The following is a 9,010-nucleotide window of genomic DNA, read 5'->3' on the forward strand; positions in this document are numbered from 1 at the left end:
AGCTACTAGGAGAAAAATTAACTCTATCCTAGCCGAATCCAGGACAGTCACACTACCAACGTAACATAAAAAAGGGGGCAAAAGTACTGAAAATTTGAGAAAATGGAAGATGAATAGAGACAATGCCTCAGCATTAAAAGCTAAAAAGGTGAGACAAAGTCATCTGAATGTCATCATAAACAGAAAAAATGAAGTCAATAGGAAATAAAGTTTTATGAGGCACAAATTTGTAAGGGTTACATTATTATCTTAAATCTTTCCCATATGACTTAACACAGTTGTTCAATTTTATGTGTGGATCCCAAGAAATCTTTACTTCACAGTGTCACCAGACCTTTTCATAAGCTGCTGTCCCTGAATTTCTGGTGCACTTTATAACAAAAAACCATGTTTCACTCACTTCTTGAGTATTGAATACATTCTTATTTCCCTATGACTCCAAATGTACTGCCCAACATACATACCCCATATACTTTCACAAAAGTGTTTGCTGTTGAATCTCATAGGTGAGACAGTGTAGGGAAGAAGAAAAAGAGAGAAAGCAAAAGAGAACTTAAAACAGCTCCTTGCTTGACAGGCCTATTATTTTGAGTTATAGATGGAAACAAACTGAAATATAATTTCTCTGTCTCCTTTTGAAGGGAAATAATTTTTTGGAGTTTGAAGTTTTGACAGCAGGCAACAGTGAAGATGGCATGTCAGAGCAATGATTTCCTCAGCTCATACTCCTCTGTCAAAGGCAAGATCTTATTTCTACTTATTTTTAATTTTTACTCAGTCGCAGCTGAATTTCTCTTCCTTAGCATTTTTTTTTCCCTTCTGACTCCTTTTCTTCTACATTTCTCCTGAGGTTCTTACATTTTTCCCTGGCACCAAACTGAGATTCTTCAGCTGTGACAGGACTGTGCAGCTCTCAGTTCTGGCAACACAGCCTGCCTTTTTGTTTGTTTGCAGCAGTATGTCAGCAGGTGATGGAGTTTCCAAGAGCAGAGCTTCCTCCCCTCTTTCTTCTTTTGAGACCGTTTCAGCCATTAAAGGCAGAAGCCATAGAGCTTGAACAAATCTGGCAAGAAATGTTTCCCTCCTAATAGGATATCAATCAGCTCCTGTTCCACACCTGTGAGTGGCTTTGGGAGAGAAGAAATGGTAGAAATTGGGAAATGTGGGAGCAATAAAATAGACAAAAGTGCAGGCAGCCATAACTTGAGTAAGATATTACTCACCATAAATAAATAAATAAATAAGCAAGCAACCAAAAAAGTATCACCTAGCAGAGCCCTAGGAAGTAGGGTCAGGATTTCCCCTCAGGACAAGAACTGTGCCCTGCTTTTCTTTGGGAGAAAGAGGATCAACCTGTTCACGGCATCCATGTTGTAGGTAGGAGAGATGAGGGGAGAAGCTGTGTGCAAATGTGGGCACACTTAGTCGTGTAAGGACTGAGAAGAGACTCAAACACAAGGAACCTTTTGAACTTCTCCAACTTCACACTGATCTGGAAGCAGGCAGCAAATGGACAATCTAATTCTTCCACTCAGCTGAACATGGGCCTGCCTGACACTTGAAGAAATGTCAGTGAAGTATTAAAAAAAATGGGTCAAAAGACGTTTTCTTCTCCAGACCTCTCTAGTATGCTTCATTCTTTCATGCCAAAGTATTACTTTCCACATCAGTTTGTACATCAATACTATATAATCCTTTTCAATACTTTTGAAGCCACCTTTGTGGCTTCAAAAATCAGAAAGGGCTTGCTTTTCTTGTCTAGCACTGCATCTGTATTTGCAAGAGTAGGTTTGCCTGACTTGTGGTTCAGTTTTTTGGATAAAAATTCCTTGGTCTGTATTCAGTGAACCCCAATGGATCTATGCAGTACTGGGAAGCAGCCTGTGGCACAAATGCAACAAATCTAGCACACAGATTGCTACCAATATATCAAAAAAAAAACCCAAAAAACAGAAAAGGCATGAAAAAATATTTGAACTTTAGCCTGCTTTAGCCTGATTTGTAACTTGAATGGAGTGCAATCAAAGGCACTGCTGATATTTCCTGAATTCTCCTCCTTTTTTTTTTTTTTTTCATAAAAGTGGGGTAGTCCTTGAATAAAAATGCAATGAAACATTGATTAGAATACAGTGTACACATAAATGGGCATAGACATTCAGTGCTTGGACTAAGAAGCAGGAATGCTGTAACTACAAAGCTTAATCTTGAACAATACACAATAGCATTAAAAAAAAAAATAAAAAAGGAAAAAACTGCAGGAAGCCTCATAGTGAAAGAAAGACTTGCATGACAGCAGCAGCTGAGATCAGGCAGGCACAGCTGAATAAAAACAAACTGCTTTTGTTGATCTACAAGTGGGAAAGGATGTGTTTTAATTGTTCCTTTACAAGGCTGAAAAAGTCCTTTAATGAAAGTAACTGCATCAAGGATTAATAGAATTCAATTAGTCACAACAGGTGTATATTAGAGATCTTTAAACTACAGAACACAACATGGTCCTTCAGAGCAACTGGCAAATTACCTCCTAATGAATGCTGACAGGAAACCCCAGACAGCAGGAGTGCCCTGGAAACACCAGCACTGCCAAGTCATTATCAGCAGGAAAATTAGGGCAGGTGTAAATGTTAAGATTGATGGAGGTTAATGAAGGAGTCAGCAGCAATGGACCAGATTGCCTTTTTCTCTGGGAAACTCTAGGGAATTCCATGTGATTCCTGGTTAATGTTCCCTGGCAGGAGAAGCTGCAGTAGACCTGAACATTGTAGTTCCCTGGAAAATGCCTTGGAGATGGTGGCAGTGATGTTTTGTCCCTAGGAGACAACCTTGTCAACAACATTTATGGCTGTGAATGAAGTAGCATCTAGGTTCTGCATTTGGAAACAATTTATTCTTCAGGGGAAGAAAAATTCAAAAAGAGTGTTGTCATTTTATGAAAACAAATAGCCTGTAACTTCTAATATTTTCTCACCTGGCAGAAAGAAAAATGATGGAAAACTAACAAATGTAGCAAGTTAAGGAAGTTCTGGAAAATGTGATACCATATTTCTATTTCTTGTGATGTTTGTACAGTTTTTTACTTTTTTTTCTTTTTTTTTTTTTTTTCCTGTTTCTAAAATTTCAGGTTCTGGATTTCTTCACTATGACAAAAATCTCAGGTTTACTTTTTTTTCTTTTAATAACTTTTTTTTTTTCCATTTAGTGAGGCTAAATCTTGGATATTTCCATGCAAATGTTTCTGATACCAAAAGACAGATACAAATAACCTAAAAAGTGTTGTAGAAAAATATCCCAATCTTTAAGCTAGACTCAGGACTCCTTAATAGGCCTCATTCATAATTTGAGGTTCTGCAGGCTGGTCATATTGTGTATGTCTACCTAGAGGTAAATGAAGGACATGATTTTAAAACACAAGGTTAGACATGCCATATGTGTTCTAAAGTGCTTCCATTTCTCATATCTTCCAATTCTAGCATAATATTAAAGGCAATGATACGTCAGATTAAAAGTCTTGAGCCATATCTGATGACAAAGGGATTATCAAAATGCTATGACATCTTTTCTGCAGAGATCTTGTTTTTCTTCGTAGCAAGTACTGAAACAAAAATTGTTGAGGTATCAAAACTGCAGACGTCTCAAAATATTAAATAAATTACAGAAGTGTTGATGCTGTCATATTTGAGTGAACTCTGTGTCCAAGGAATACCTGGGAGATAACCTGAAAGCCTTTTTGAGAGGATATAAACTGTTCTATATAGAAAGGAAATAAATATAAGCTTCAGAGTAATGGATATTGGAATGACTTAGGTCATCTTATAAAGGTATTCTTTAGACATTAGTCTTTTCTGTAAAGCACAGAGAATGGTATTCCTGAAACTGCCTTTTGGACTCATTGAAGTCATCAGCAGAAGCCAATAGATTTCAGTGAACACAAGGAGTGGACTGCTGCTGTGATTTTAAAAATCCAACCTCCACTCTCACATGAAGTAAGTGTTGATTAATCTTTAACTTAACAGATTGATGAGCTGCAGGCAGTTTTATTAAAGAGCAGGTAACCCGTTTCATTTCTGTGTAGAAAAGCCAGTGCAAAGCAAAAATATTTCAAGTTAAACTGATGCCAAGTATGTCATACTTGTTAGCTTGATTAAGAGTATACAGAACAATGGTTTTAATTTAAAAGAGAAGAAATAATAAAAGTATGGCAAATGGGTTGCAATACAGATTAAAGATTCATACTGCTTTTTTATCCTGATGGTGTTTTGCCACACTTAGAGAGTTTGAGGAAGGCAACCAAAGTGACTTTATGTTCTGCATAATGGACTGATTAAATAACATTGTAAAAACACTGGAAAATATGAAGAGATTTCATTTCATTATGAAAAGAGAAAGACATTCCTTCTGAAAAAGCAATGAGCCTAACCTTTTTAAATCCGTGCAATGTTAACCTAGATAGTTACATTGCACTAAGCACGAGGGAAAGCTTTTGCAAGGGAGGCATGAAGCTGTATGGGTCAAAGCTGAGAGGCAACATAATCAAGAGGAAAAATGGGAATGTGCTTGGGAGAGAAGACAACTAACATGTCTCCTTCTGCAGAAACACCAGATAAGTTTAAGAATGTGTAGTTAATATGAAGACAAGGAAAAAACAAACAAACAAAAGCCCCTAATAAACAACCAAACAAAACCTTAAACAAACAAACAAAAAACCAAAACCCTCTGACCTTTCATGTTAGGGAAACTTCAAGGCATGTCATCAATATTAGAATTTTTGTGCTGCAAACAAAATCTTCCTTGCCAAACTTATTGATGACTAATACAGAATAAAAACTAGATTTTATATTTGATGGAAAATGCTAATATTTTTACAGGGAAGAAAACATAGATTAGGAAATGGTGAAGATTTCTTTGATATTTTCTCTCAAAACAACACGCTTAAGACATTCATAAATCAGAACAGTTCATGCTGTTATTTTGAGCTTAATACTCTTCCTGCCATCTACCTAGTGTTTCTTTTAAAATGTTTATTTTCCAGCCATTTTATCATTAATTTTCATCTTTGTTGCTGCTTTGTCTCCAAAGGTGTAATTTGGGTGGCCGTTGGAGATTGTGTCTCTCCTGATGCATCTGCAGCCATGACTCCCATGAGATGTGGCATGGATGGAAAAGATTGCACTGTGCTTTCCGAGCCAGGGACAGAGGGACTCCCAAAGTGCCTTGAGAAAACACAACATCAAAAGCAAATGCAGACTAACAGTCAACTAGTTTAAAAAAAAATGATCATTTCATTCCATTTAGTCCAGTGAAAATATCAGAAAGTTTCAGCATCACCAATGGTAAAAACAGGTCTGACAGAAAATTCCGGACTGACAATATTAACAAGACACTTTGTGGCTGAGTTATTTGATACTAGATTATTTTCCACTAGTTGTGATTCAAAGTTTTGTTACAGTGTTCTCTGTGTGAAATATCAGCTAAGTCTGCTTCATGATCAAATCCTGAATGGTGTACTGTGCTGCTTCCAAGTAGCAGTACCCAAGTGTTCATTGGTTTAAATGGAAGTTTAAATTTGCTGCATTGAAGCTTTTAGGTGAAAATATAGTGGTATCTGAGTGAGTCTTATTTCCACTATAATTTCTGTTTTTTTTTTTCTTTTTTTTTTTAGTAAAAATTTCCCCAGTTTAAGCTAGTGTTGACCCAGTATATGCATCATAAAAACTCAGCTGCGTTACTCCACTGTAGATAGATTTACTCCAGCAATTGCATTGGCCCAATTCCTTTTTTATTAAGCTCAGATGGAAAGGAAATAATTAGATCTGATAGCTATCATATAAGATAATATGCTGAGGGTGAAGTAATTAAACTGTAATTGTGGTAAATTATGTTTTTCATTAAAGTTGTAAAATGTCTGTTAAATGATTAAGTAAAATATTTTGGGTGTTTGAAGTCCATTCTGTTTTTTAATTCTGCAGACAGAAGGGGGATTCACAATATGTGAATGTATATTTGGATACTTCACTGTCTCCTGCTATCAATATCAAATTGTTTCCTGCTGGTTCCATTTTACTATGTATTGTTCATGGTTGATTATAGATAAAATATATAAGACTCTTTCCCAAAGATGAAACAGAGCTGCTGTGAGAGACTCTGAAATGTAAAAACAATCTTGTGTCTACAATAAGTATTTTATTGTATTTACAAACAATCTGAGTAGCTCATTTACTGATAATAATATTATCAGTAATGATAATAGATAATGTTAATGTCTTTATGTTATCTGTCCTGCTTTCAGATCTCTCTCTTAGAGAACAGCTATTGCAAAAAGGTGTTTTCTAGGGAAATAGGTCTAGCTCCTTTTCAGTGGGGACAATGCTATATCTTTTGTGACTGCATGTGAGCTGTGACTGTGCACCAGTAAGAGGTGCCTGAATACCCTGGTTTGTTCTTGTCTGCTTCAAGTACCAAATCCACTGAATTCACAGCATGTTCAGCTAACAGCCAGGTAGCCCAGGTTCTGTGTTTTTCACACATCATGTATGCATGAATCTCCTAAACAGCATTAAAATACAGCAGTCCAGAAAGAAGAAAGAAAGAAAGATAAAAATAAAATAAAAACACATACAAAAAAAAACAAAAACCACTCTCTGGGGAGTTGCATGAATCAGGTTATTTTTCTGTAAATAATCAAAATCTTTCCTGACACCAGCAAGGGTTACAGAGAAAATTCTGAGTAAGAGTGAGTTCTCCACAGCTGCAAGACAACCTGAGTTAGATGCTGGCCATAAATCCTCCCAGTCCAGTCTGCCATCAAGCACTGCAAAGATGTGGCAATGCATGGACCATGTGGAATGAAGGTAATGCTTTAGACAAGTATTAGACTTGGAAAAGGAGTAGCCATTGTCTCTGACTCAAGGAAGACCTTCCAAATAAATTGAGGACAAACACGTCTTAAAGGTAAACTGAAAGCAGCCAAGAATTACTGTATCTGCGTGGTGTGGCCATCAATGTCGACATTCATCTTCTGAACCCTAGGGAACTATAAGACCTGTTGCACACGCAGGTGCTGCTGGGGTGGGAGTGTCATGCCTAATGTACTTAAAAGCTAGGTGCAGGTTAAAAGGTTTTCTATTATTCAAAGTTCCTGGATTAGTTAAGGGGCTACATTCCTATATGTGACAGTGTGGTGTGGACTGTTTTAAAGGAAGCATTTAGTCATCTCCTTTTTCCAGTTAGCTAGCAAATAACAAATAAGAAGATGCTGAAGGAGGGGTACTCCAATGGCATCTCTCTAGGAGTTCCTTACATGGCCTTTGAGGTACAGACCCCATACCTTCATCTACATTCTTCCAGCAGTAAATCTGTTTTATGCATCGTGAACCAAACAACTACGTGTGGTATGAAAAAGCTTCATTGAAGATTATGTCTCTAAAACTACAATTTCATCACTAATTTGGCTTTTCGAAGGTGGTAAATGCATAGCATTACAGTCTTGTTTCTAATCCAGTACAGTGAATTTAAAGCATGACTCAGATCCACTACAGCGCTTAAGTCAGATTTAGGCAGAATTCAGTCACTGGTGTTCACTGGAACCATCTGTGCTGCCTGCTGTGTGTAATCCTATGAATTTGGAAGTGCCTAAGAACTTAAAGCAACTGACTTGTATGCTCTAAGCATCATCATCTGGGCTTGTTGAAAAAAGTCTTGGTCATGACAGATATCTAGAAGCAGACAAGTAAGTCTCCAGAGAAGAGAAGTCTGTCCGACTGCCTCAGAAAGTGCCTTCAACTCTCAAATGGCATGAAAAACCCAAGAAGCTTGGTGCCACAGATCTTTTTCATAAAGCCTGATGATAACCATACTTGAGGGGCCTGGATTTTAGGCTCCTGAAGTGAAGTATTCTTCTCCACAGACAGAGACTGGAAAAGTGATCAGCAAGGGGAAAACTGCCAGAAAACTTTAGATTTCTGAAGGATGTGGAGATCATTTCTTAGCCAGTGTCTGTTTTTCTTATTATGTGAGAAGTGGGATAAGGGGAAGATGGGGAGAGGAGTTAACACCAAATGAGGTTTTCAGGCAGCAATTTTAAAACAATATAGAGGAAGTATTCTTCATAAAATGCGTACTGAAACAGTGGGATTTGGTATCTGAGACCTGTGCAAGGGCATGGGCAAATTGATTCCAAAAGCAACTAACAAGTAAATGGAAGTGTCTCTCCAGGGCTCTTTGAAGTCATACATCACCAAAAAAGAAACAAACAAACAAAACAACAAACAAAAGCAACCTACTGATAAACAAAAGCTGAGGTGTATGTTGTTCTACAATTATCTTGAAAGAGTGTCTTGTATTCCTCCTTCAGCTGCAGCTGTCAGATGTAGCGTGAAAAATTATGTGGACTATTGTTCTGATCCCAAATTGTCATTCTAGGAGCCTAAGGGTCAGAACTGATCTAGGCAAAAAGCTTAAAAAAAAACACTGTAAATAACTGAAGAGGTTAGGAACCAGGAAGCACAGCTTAGAAAGCCTCCAGGAGTGAATTTAGGTGAAGTTTTCCCCTTGTTTTTGCTTAAAAAGCAGTACTATGGGAAAAAAAATACTGTAATGGTTAACAAGGTATTGGACATTGGAGGAAATAAATAAAATGTCTGGGTGTGAAGGTAAAAAAGATCATTTCTCTCAGGTATGCAACATTGCTGACTGAACTTGTGAACAGGAACTCACAAGAACAGGTGCATCCAGGAATGACGGTGAAGGCAATGTAGAAAATTGGAGATATGACAGAGAAAGTGAGCAGAAGAGAGTGGCTGCAAAGACAATCTGCCCAACAAAAGGAAAGGAAAGATAGACCTCTGAATGGATGAAGAGGATGAACCATGGAAAAATGAGTAGGGGACTGGAGCATCTCTCATATGAGGAGAGGCTGAGAGAGCTGGGCCTGTTTAGCTTGGAGAAGACAAGACTGAGAGGGGATTTTACCAACATATAGAAATACCTGACGGGAGGGTGCCAAGAGGATGGG

General features: G+C 37.5%; 1 long non-coding RNA gene across 1 annotated transcript; it reads left to right on the forward strand.

Moving 5' to 3' along the window:
* Positions 1-1,144: 1,144 nt before the first annotated feature.
* Positions 1,145-6,751, forward strand: LOC308191475. The gene is made up of 3 exons (XR_013948023.1): positions 1,145-2,864; positions 3,851-3,983; positions 5,077-6,751. It is a non-coding gene; the product is annotated as an uncharacterized lncRNA (long non-coding RNA).
* Positions 6,752-9,010: the final 2,259 nt, after the last annotated feature.

This window comes from Anser brachyrhynchus (assembly GCF_964034855.1).
Source record: "Anser brachyrhynchus genome assembly, chromosome: 3".
Lineage (NCBI taxonomy): Eukaryota > Metazoa > Chordata > Aves > Anseriformes > Anatidae > Anser > Anser brachyrhynchus.